Source organism: Dendrobium catenatum, unplaced genomic scaffold (genome assembly GCF_001605985.2).
Source record: "Dendrobium catenatum unplaced genomic scaffold, ASM160598v2 fragScaff_scaffold_716, whole genome shotgun sequence".
NCBI lineage: Eukaryota > Viridiplantae > Streptophyta > Magnoliopsida > Asparagales > Orchidaceae > Dendrobium > Dendrobium catenatum.
In genome coordinates this window covers 19989499-20000220 of record NW_021319178.1, presented here as the reverse complement: position 1 = coordinate 20000220, position 10722 = coordinate 19989499, and the positions used below count along the sequence as shown (strand labels likewise).

The following is a 10722-nucleotide window of genomic DNA, read 5'->3' as shown; positions in this document are numbered from 1 at the left end:
GAACCAATCGACGTATAATGTACTTCTACAGTCTATATGGACAAAGAAGTTATTTTCCAAATTTAGTTTACATACATAAAGATTAAATCCGTTAATATTGTATGAATGGATGCATGTTATACCTTTAAAGAGATATCGCAGAAATTGTTGCCGTGCATGCACTGGCACCAGATTTAAACCAAATCTAGAAATAGAAGGAAGCAGAAGGATGTGCCTGTTAGTAGGTATGTTCCTACTTTTCAATAATTCGCGAGACTATACAACATATCTTGTAGTCGGCGGGCGACGTAAGTCAGAAGGACCGTAAGTCCGGCTGGCGACGATGTCAGAAGGATGTTAGTTCTGACGAGCAGAAGATTCAGAAAGACAGCGTCAGGTAGATAGTCAATAATGGAAAAAAAATATTCATCTTCGGCGTAGACGTCCAGCAAAGTCCGATAACCGTAGAAAGAGTTCCGACGCCCGGGTAGAATTGGCGAAGAGTGAAGGTTTCGACGTCGGGCTAGAACTATGATTGTTCTGTTGGTGGCATAAATGTGACAATCTTTGCTTCACTCTGGGCAGAGTTTTCGGCGTCAGGAGGGACTGTTGCAAATTGGGAAGGAATTTCAGGCATCATGCTGGAAATTGGGAAGTAATCTCTAGGAATGAATTAAGTTGATACGTCATGGCTCGAAAAATTATCTTGATCGGGGCAGCGAATCTCGAGGCAAAATCAGTTCGGAAAACTTAAAATTTATTTTGGGAGCAAACCCGAACTCCGATTTTCTGCGAGCTTATTAGTAAAACTGAGCGTCTCAGAAATTGAAGCCCGATGACCACCAACGTTTCAACCCAATCCGAGCCAAATGAGTCAAATCAAAGACATCAAAGTTGCTATCAAAAGGTTCAAACGCAAATTTGAAGTTACCAAACGGTCTTTGAAATTTGATTGAGCTTTACTCGAATCGAACGGCTCGACGAATGACAAATCCAATGAGTTCAAGATCGCTGAATTACGACTTCATTAAGGCCTCGACAAATGTCCAGCGAATGTGCAGCGATCGATTTTTTTTTGTGGGACTTAGGGGTTCACTATTCGACACTGTCTCAAACGCACTCCTATTCACCTTGATCTCACAATCCTATTTATCGGGACATGCCACTCCATAAATTTATAAATAGAGGCCCTACATTTTACACATAAGGGGACTCAAGTATAAGAGAGATGATGTATGAAGAGGGGAGAAGGGGAACAAGGAAGATTCCTCACCTCCTCGACCACCGGCCAGAGCTCTTCTGCCGCCTAGAAGACACGCGGAATCTGCGGATTTTCGGGAACGCCAGGAATTCACAGAACTTTGTAAACTTCCTGGGGGAAGAGAAATAAATTTGTATTTTGGAATTATCCCAGACTTGTGGGACGAATCAGGTCCATTTTGTAATCTAAAAATACACTAATGAACTTTACAACTGGGCGAGGCCCCGTGGTTTTTTTCCTCCTTTTTGGGTTTTTCCACGTAAAAAACTCTGGTGTTATATAGCATTTTCTTTTTCTGCTTGTGTGTTAAATTTACGTGCAAATTTTGCTCGGACGGTGAATCTACAACTCTACCGCCGCGTATTTTCTCTAACACGTAACAGTTTGGCGCCTATGTGGGAACGTGGTTCCCGACTGGGGGCAAATTTTGCTCCCAATCTCAAAAGATTTTGCACTTATCAACTTTCCTGACATCAGTCATTATTGTTGATTTCAGATGCGGGCTGGGGGGTAACTTTGACCGCCAATTCTGGTAACAAGATTCTCCGAGCTTTCTATATTAAGATGATATTTCAGGAAAATCCTAGCGATAGCAAGGATAAACTTCCAATCAATTAACAATTTTATACAGTTCCCTTTGCTGGATTTTCCTACTCTTGGGTAAGGTCTGACCTCAAAAAGGAAAGTAACGGTCTACAAAATAGACCATTATCTTCACACTTTGGTTGCAGGATACACGCGGCATTTTGCTCCCCTCGCCAATAAGGAAAATCGATCTAGGGGGAAATCTGATTTGACTCTTCCACACAGGTTATAGTCGTCGAACAATTTAGGCTCCGACAATACAAACCTCGGATAGGTCTCACATCCTTGGTGGATTCTTCTCTGACGCTCTTCCACAAGGTAACGTCATCGAACAATGTTCGCGACAATTATAACCTCGGGTAGGTCTCACATCCTTGGTGGATTCCCCGACCTCTTCCACACAGGTTAACGCGTCGAGCAAAGGCTTCGACATACAACCTCGGAAAGTCTTACAATCATTGGTGGATTCTCGTCGACCTCTTCCACACAGGTTAACGTCGTCGAACAATGTTCCGACATACAACTCGAGATAGGGTCTCAAACATCCTTGGTGGATTCCTCTCGAGCTCTTTACACACAGGTTAACATCGTCGAATAAATGTTTCGATATACCAACCGCTCGGATTACGGTGTCCACTTCCTTGGTGGAATTCTCTCGACCTCTTTCACGCAGGTTTTATGTCATTCGAACAAATGTTTGGACATACAACCTCGGATGGTCTTCTACCCGACGTCGACTTCTCGCCTGGTCGTCAGACTCCTTCTCTGTGCAGCGGACATTCTACTCGTCGTCGTGTACTGCTGCTCATTGACCACTTTCATCGGTCTTCTACGCCAAGGCCGTAACTTCTTACTCCCGACGTCGGACTTCTCCTTGTCGTCGTGGACTTTTTGCTCATCAGCGGATCTTCTCGCTCGTCGTCGGACTTCTGCTCGTCGATGAATTTCATCGGTTCTTCTTCCCAAAGGTCCGTTAGCGTCTACCCGACATCGGGGACCTGTCTCCCTTGTAGTGGGACTTCTTGTTCCGTCAGCGGACTTCCTCCTCGTCGTCGTACTTCTGCTGCGTCGATGAAACTTTCGTCGGTTCCTTCTCACCGACGTGTGGAACTTCTACCCGACATCAGATTCTTCCTGTCGTCGGACTTCTGTTTCGTCAGCGAAAATTCCTACTCGTCTCTGACTTCTTGCTCTTCGACTAACTTTCATCGGTCTTTTACCCGACGTTGAACTTCTACCCGACGTCGGACTTCTCCTATCGTCGGCTTCTTGTTATTCAGCGGCTTCTACTCATCGTCGGACTTCTGCTCATCGACGAACTTTCGTTGGTGCCTCTTTCTCATTGTGTCGTACTTCTAAACAAGTTGGACTTTCCAGTATTCGTACTTCTTAACTTTAATTGTTAGAATCGTAACAGTCGTCAGAATTTTGTCAGTCTTCTGCCCGACGTCGTAACTTCTACCGTGCGTCAGAATTCTGACGCTCGTCGGATCTTCTGCCTACGATTTGTACTTCTCTACTCGTACGTCAGAATTTTGACTGTCGTCGGAATATAAGATGTAGAGAGATATATAGACAAGGCCGTACTTCTACCTATGTTGTACTGTCTCTCTTATCTTCGTCAGTACTTCTTCTTGTCGCGACTACCTTACTCGTCATCCGGCTTCTCGCGCTCGAATGCTAACTTGCACGCCCCTCGAACTCTCTCCTTTGGCTCTACGCTCGATCGTTGACATGCATAAATGAGCGTTCACTCGATTCGTTTCCATTCGCTCATATGCAAACTTCCGCTAATATTGAAAAGAAATCTCCGTTAAGCTTCTGCAACGCGAGGAGGGGTCCGCTAATTCTGTAATGAGTTAATAAAAAATTCTTAATACTCTGCAAATAACGGAAGCCTCAACCGTTAGTAAGGTCCGGAGGGAAGATTGGAAGAAATTCCCATAAGCTTCTCCATCTCGTGTTGAAAGCGGAGAGTAATTCGGTGTCAGGATATAAATAATTTTTAAGCTCGCAAATAACGAAAAGCCTAACGTCAGTAAAGCTGCAGGGAGAGGAAGAAATTCCGTAAGCTTCTGCATGCGAGGAGGGGCTCTAATTCGAGCAGGAAAAAATTCCAACTCGCATTAATTGGACAAGCCTCGACCGTCAGTACGACTGGAGGGAGAGGAAGACAATCCCGTAAGCTTCTGCACGCGAGGAGGGGCGTTAATTCGAGCAGAAAGAATGTATGCGAGGCGCTTTGGAAACATCAGGCGAAATAGCTCTTCACTACCTGCGCTCATTATCAAAAGGTGTGTTTTCTCAAAGGTTTGCAAGTTGGAAAGGCTAGTCTGGAGCTCGCAAGGATTTAATTATAAGGCTATGCTTATTATATGATGGAATCCTTGCCCCTGGAGTTTTTGTGCCACTCATCTCTTCGGGTGCTGCATGGGTCTTTTTAGGACCTCACTTGGACAATGATGTTTCTTTCCACTTTGGAGGGTCTACATGCAATTAAGTGAATTTTGAACTGGTTCTATGATAATTTTCTATGTGATGAGTCTTTTTTGTGAGGGCATTTCAATTTTTATCTCACCTCTTACTTCTTTGTGGTTTTGGTTTTTTCCTCTCTTTTGTATAGAATGGGAGAGAGGAGGATTTGGTGCAGCCAGAGATGGCTTTACGGAACAGCTAGAAAAATAGAGGAAAAACACGAAAAAAGATTTCATTACATTGTCTATTGGATTACAAGGGATATAAAACGTAGAGAACATTAAAGAAGTACACTATTACTCTATACGGTTATGTAAAATGTGGAACCATCTAAGGTTTCCACATGTGTCGGTGGCTATAGCCCCCTCAAACTAATGGCTATGTAGTGCTGTGAGTTTGTTTAGATAGATTTTTTGAATTCTTTTGTGTTGGTAGTGCTTTGGTGAAGATATCAAGCGAGGGTTTCGATCATTAGTACAGATGTGATGAACGGAGATTTTGTTCTTCTTGATGCAGGTCCCGAATGAAGTGAAATCGACCTCGATGTGCTTTATTTCGAGGTGGTGGAGAGACGGGATTGGTTTGGCGAGAGCTATGGCCGAGGTTTTGTCGTAGTTAGAAGATTGTTTGTGGATCGTCTTGTGGTGTATGTAAATCTTTTAGGAGTCGTCTGAGCCATAAGGATTTCATTGTTGGGCTTGGCGCTTAGTTGCTCGGTACTTCTTCAGCTTATCGTTGAGGAGGCGGGCTATTGTATTTTTGTTTCTTGACTTGCCAGCAGATTAAGTTTGGGAGTTTTTTCGAGAAAGTTGCAGAAGCCGAATAGTAGACTTTCTATCTATGTATGTTGCTTTCCCAATCTGCGTTCTACATAGAACCGCGTATGTGGGTTAGATCGATTTAGTGGAATACAAATTGTGTGCAAGGTTCCTTGAATGTATCTAAGAAGCGTTTGAGTGATTCTTGAATGGGTGTGCTTGAGCAAGTGGTTTGCATAGGTTTGGCATAGGTTGTTGGATGACAAATTGGATGTTGGGTCTTGTTAGAGTAAGAATACTATAATGATCCAATGGATTTGTCGGTACAGGTGAGGGTTGGTCCATATGTGTCGTTGGATTTGGTGTGTTTTTGTAGTTTTTACAAGTGAGATGGGGTGTGGGAGATTTGGTTTAGATTGAGACATGCCGGCGCACTCGACTGATTTTTTTTGGTGGTTGGGGATTGTTGTTTTTTTTGGGGGGGGGAGGTGTGTTAGAAGCGGCATCTAAGGGGGGGGCTGGTGGGCGGCTGTCGGTTGAAGTTGGCGTGTCTTTTTTTTTTCGCTTCTTGCTTTTTTGATTTTCATTTTTCACTCTTTTTTTTTTTTCTCTTTGTCTTTTTATTTTTGCCAGTTCTTTGTTATTTTCATGAGTTGCTCTTTGACCGCTTAAAACACCGTATGTGTTTTCCATTTTCCTTGTCCAGCCATTCTATAAATTGAATGGAAGTCATATCTACGTAACCGGACGAATTAGATATTGACAATAGTGTGAGTCCATCAATCGGTGAGAGTACTGGTGATGATTATATGGGATTAGATGGACCGGTGGTCTGGATTATGACATATAGGATGCGTGATTTTGGTTTTCTTAAGCAGCCCAATGAATTGATTAAAACATTCACGAGCAACGTTATATTCAGCCTTGATGCTTAACATCTTCACATCAACAGATATTTCTGAGTGAGTCATGCACCCTTTCTAGATTGGTTGCTGGGCAGCATGCAATAAATCATAAAAGTTTTGTGCCTCCGTATTCGGTAACTCTTCTGTATTTTGTTCAGTTTGAATTCCAGTTGCATCATGAACTAATTCCTCAAGATTTGGACGGATGTTTTCAGCCTCAGCAACATTACTACTTGTAGAAGGACCGCATTGATAATCAAATTGTGGCTCATACTCACCATGAGAAGTCCAATACCAATACCGTGGCATGAATCCTCTGTGATACAGATCAACAGTTACATCATCTGGTTCTAGGTGCACTAGATTTTTGTGTTTAGAACATGGACATCGAAACTTTCCTTCTGATATAAAGCTGGGCAGCTGTTTCACTTGCTGAATGAAAAAGTTCACCCCATTGATGAATTCATATGTTAATGTATTCCGACCTTGAGATAATCGGTTATACATCCAACTTCTTTGATTTTTAATATCCATAACCTATATATAAGAGTAAAAAAGTAATGGATTTATATATAGACTAATGTTGATCTCCATAATCAAATTTTACCTTCATCTCCCTCTCTAGTCTTATCAACAAGAACAATATCATCAACAAAAAGCATGCACCAAGGTACATCCTCTAGCAAATGTCTAGTGATAACATCCATGACTAAAGCAAAAAGATATGGACTAATGTTGATCTCCATAATCCAAGTTTACCTTCAACTCCCTCTCTAGTCTTATCAACAAGAACAATATCATCAACAAAAAGCATGCACCAAGGTACATCCTCTAGCAAATGTCTAGTGCTAACAATCATGACTAAAGCAAAAAGATATGGACTAATGTTGATCTCCATAATCAAAGTTTACCTTCAAATCCCTCTCTAGTCTTATCAACAAGAACAATATCATCAACAAAAAGCATGCACCAAGATACATCCTCTAGCAAATGTCTAGTGATAACAACCATGACTATAGCAAAAAGATATGGACTTAAGGCTAATCCTATATGTAATCCAACCGAAATAGGAAAAAAAATGAAAACAAATACCTTCGGTCGTTCTACGACCCTCCTCGGCGGCGCGCGAATAGGAAGGAGAGAGGCGGCGCGCGACTAAGAATGGGCTCGGCGAAGTCCGGTGACCGTCGACGGCGAAGTCCGGTGACCGTCGACGACGTCTAACCACGGCGAGCGACGAACGACGACGAAGGGCGATGGGCGAAGCAGTCGAAGTGAGAGAATGGAAGGAAACGAATGACGGCCAGAGGGGTTCGGTTTCGGGAAATAGGGCTTTTACCGGCGGACGATTTCGACGCTACTGACGCCGGTATAATTTCCGACGCATCATCCGTCGATAATATTTCGTTGAGTTTAAATACGCCGGCGCAATGTACGCCGGTAACGTACGCCGAAACGGTTCCGCCGTAACGTGCGACGGAAATGGTTCAGACATTCCTTTACCGTCGGATTGGCCGGCGGAATCGGTGTCGGTAAATTTACGGCGTATTTTGCGCCGGAAATGTTGCCGCAAAATTTTCGTCGAACGATTCCGCCGTTGCCTGCGCCGTTATTACCGGCGCATAATTTTTCGCCGGAAAAATCCGACGGTAATCACGTGTTCTCCCGTAGTGATTATTCTTCCCAAAAAAGGGATTGGTATAAAAGGGGATACTAGAAAATCCTACTAAAAAAGGAAGAAATGTTTTAAACGGGCTTAGTCAACTTCACGATTCATCTCAGCATTCAAAGAGACTAAGGCAGCCGAGGAGAGAAAGAAACTCAAACACTCAAAGCACGCATAGAGAAATTATAGAAGTGGCGTCATCAATATGACGCAGATAAGTAAGATTTATAGTCCTTGAAGAGGAGGAACTTACCCACTATTTTGGTATACTACGAAACACCGAATATAGTAGCCTCGAATCCTAGATCTAAGATAGACTTTGTATTTTACCCAACACTAACACCCGTGTCTTAGCTAATACACCTGATCTTATACCCTGCATGAAAATGGATAATAGCTAACCATCTAAACGATTAAAATTCATGCTGTACAGTTTTTTATTAAAGATATGTAAGTAGTTTAGTATTTTGGAAGTAGGGCCGACGTCTAGAGAGTTTTCTAATTGCCTCTGGACTTATGTAAGGTTAATGCTCCTAAAGCTAATACAATTTAAATTTTAATTTAGTTGGTCTCTAATGTAATACATACTAGTTTAGAAGGTCTAAATGAGATTTACTTCCGATTTTAAAAATATGCTTATATAAAAATAATTTTTAGAAAAGACTGAGCCTACCTAAGTACAACACTTCGTCCTTATAGGCCAGATTATCCGGACTTTACCCGCAGGTGGGGAGGTGTCTTATTGGAAGGAGGGAGAGATGCAATAATATGCATGCGACCCCAAACAGCTCCGGCTATTCCCTAGGTTATTAGATTTCTAAATTATTTAATTCTTAAAATTTTGGCGAGTAGAAAATAATTTTTATCCTAGAGAGCCTAGTACAAATCAGACCATACACATGCAAGAAAGAAACCTAGAAAAGACAGATAATTTTTAATGCGCACACAAAATAAACATATCAATAAAAATTCACAAAACATAGTAAAGTTTACAGCAAGTACCGTATAAGTATAATTCATGGTCTATAAAAAAGTAATGGTGGCTAAGCTCCACTAACATCTTGGATTCTAATCCTAATAAATGATGCAAGTCTTAAAAGCCAAGCATTTCATCTTCAAGTCTCCTTTTTCGAGTGAATCATCCTTCTCCGGATCATCTCCCATTGGATCGTCTCCTTTGGGCTCTGTGTGGTTCATCCCCCGGAAGGGTACCCAAACGACTAAAAGATTCCCTATAAATGGCTTTTCTTATTCTCTTTGGGTATCTTATATTTGAAATGCCAGACTAGTAAAGACTTTCACAACTCAATACAAATTATAACAAATTACATTATAAAAAAAATAGATCTGAATTCTTGCATGGTTATCCCAATAAAATATTTCAAGCAATTAATATAACAACCTAAGTAGTTAATATAACAATCTAAGTAGTAAAAGGAAAAACACATGGTCACACTCTTTTAATTTTAAGGGGGCTAAGCATTCTCTGGAGCATCTGCAGAAAATAACGTTAGTCTTAAAGCTTTAAATCATTGTTGCCAATTTTATTTTAGCGTTGCATGAGCGTGGCCACCTGCATAAAATTGGATTAGTATAAAAGTGGCTCTAGCCCATGTGCAATCTAACGCACAAATCACAACATAAGCAAAGAAAAGTAAAATAATAAAACAAGACATCACAAAAATCATCAAAACACATCAGAGCAATCAACACACGTGTCACACACAATCACATAACATTACATAGAGCAGAAAAGGTAAACACCGGTCCTAATCCAAAAGCTAGAAGTGGTGCCCTTAATAGGCTTGTATGGCTTTGGATAAGTCATATGTAAGATGGTTCAAGTAGTCTAAAGTTCATATTTGTTGAAGGTCAAAAAGGAAAACTTTAATTAAAGTTTAGGGTTTTGATCCAAATTAGCTTCAAACTACTTGGAATCACCCCCAAAGGTTAGAAATGACTTAAAGAAGTGTTCTCAAGTGTTTTGGGAAAATTTGAAATTTTTAACAATTTTTAATTATTTAATAAGTGCAAAAATGTTAATTTTAGTTAAAATTAAATTATGGCTTAAATTGAAGTTCAATTAAGGGACCCTAATTATCTAAGGTTGATGATTAAATTCTGAAGAGTTTGATGTATTATGGGTAATTTTCTCAGTTGAAATGAATTTATTAGAATTTTTTGAAGTTATCGAAACCTAATTATCGGGTAAATTAAGATTTGTTAATTAAGGGGTCTAAAAGCTCCTAAAAATTTCTAAAAAATTCTGGGAGGTTTAGGATGTCACTAAGTTTAAATGTTGAAAGTTTCATATCAATTAGGGATCTATCCTAGCTCATATATATTTTTTTTAAGATAGCTAGACGGGTCCTTAATTATTTTTCTTAGGGTGTCACTACGTTAAATGGGTTTTAGATAAAATTTTGGACTAGCCCTTGGATAACATGTAAGGAAATGCATAAAAAATAGCAAACACACCCATCTTAAGATCTAAGAGGGCCTAAGCTAAGTGTTAGTGCATCCTACACATATAAAAGATGATAAAAATAAGAAATTAAGAGTGCTTATCGATGTGATTAATGAATATTTGGAGCAAAATCATCCACTAATCTCTCCCCTATGAATGATGTTCACAAGTACAATCAATGTTAAAATTTCATGTAATGAATCTACCAAAACTAGAAATTTAATATATAGGTAATTTAAAAATATTTAAAATACCCATAAATATAAATTTTTTAATAAATAATATAATTAAATGTAATTTAATTTAAAGAAATACATAAGTAAGTGGGAGATCAACTGGCCACCCAAGGAGGTTTCAAAATAATAATCAATATAATAATAAATAAAAAAGTTTTTTTTATTACGTCATCTAGTAGAAAAATTAAAAGAAACTTGATGAAAATCTTAAATGAAGGACTTCAATCCTTTCTTTATTTTTCAACTTCTTCAAAGAGTGTTGAAGTAATGTGATTATATTAACATTATCTCCTTCTATGATTACTCCCTGTGCTTCCAACATCCATTCTTGAATAACATTTTTCAAAGCAAAAACCGCCAAAAGTTTTAACTATGCTATATCCCAATGCA

At 40.0% G+C, this 10722-nt stretch overlaps 1 protein-coding gene across 5 annotated transcripts in view; it reads left to right on the top strand.

Annotated features, from left to right (window-relative positions):
- Positions 1-10722, top strand: part of LOC110107656 — a 112789-nt gene that overhangs the window by 70613 nt on the left and 31454 nt on the right. The gene's annotated exons all lie outside the window — the stretch shown is intronic.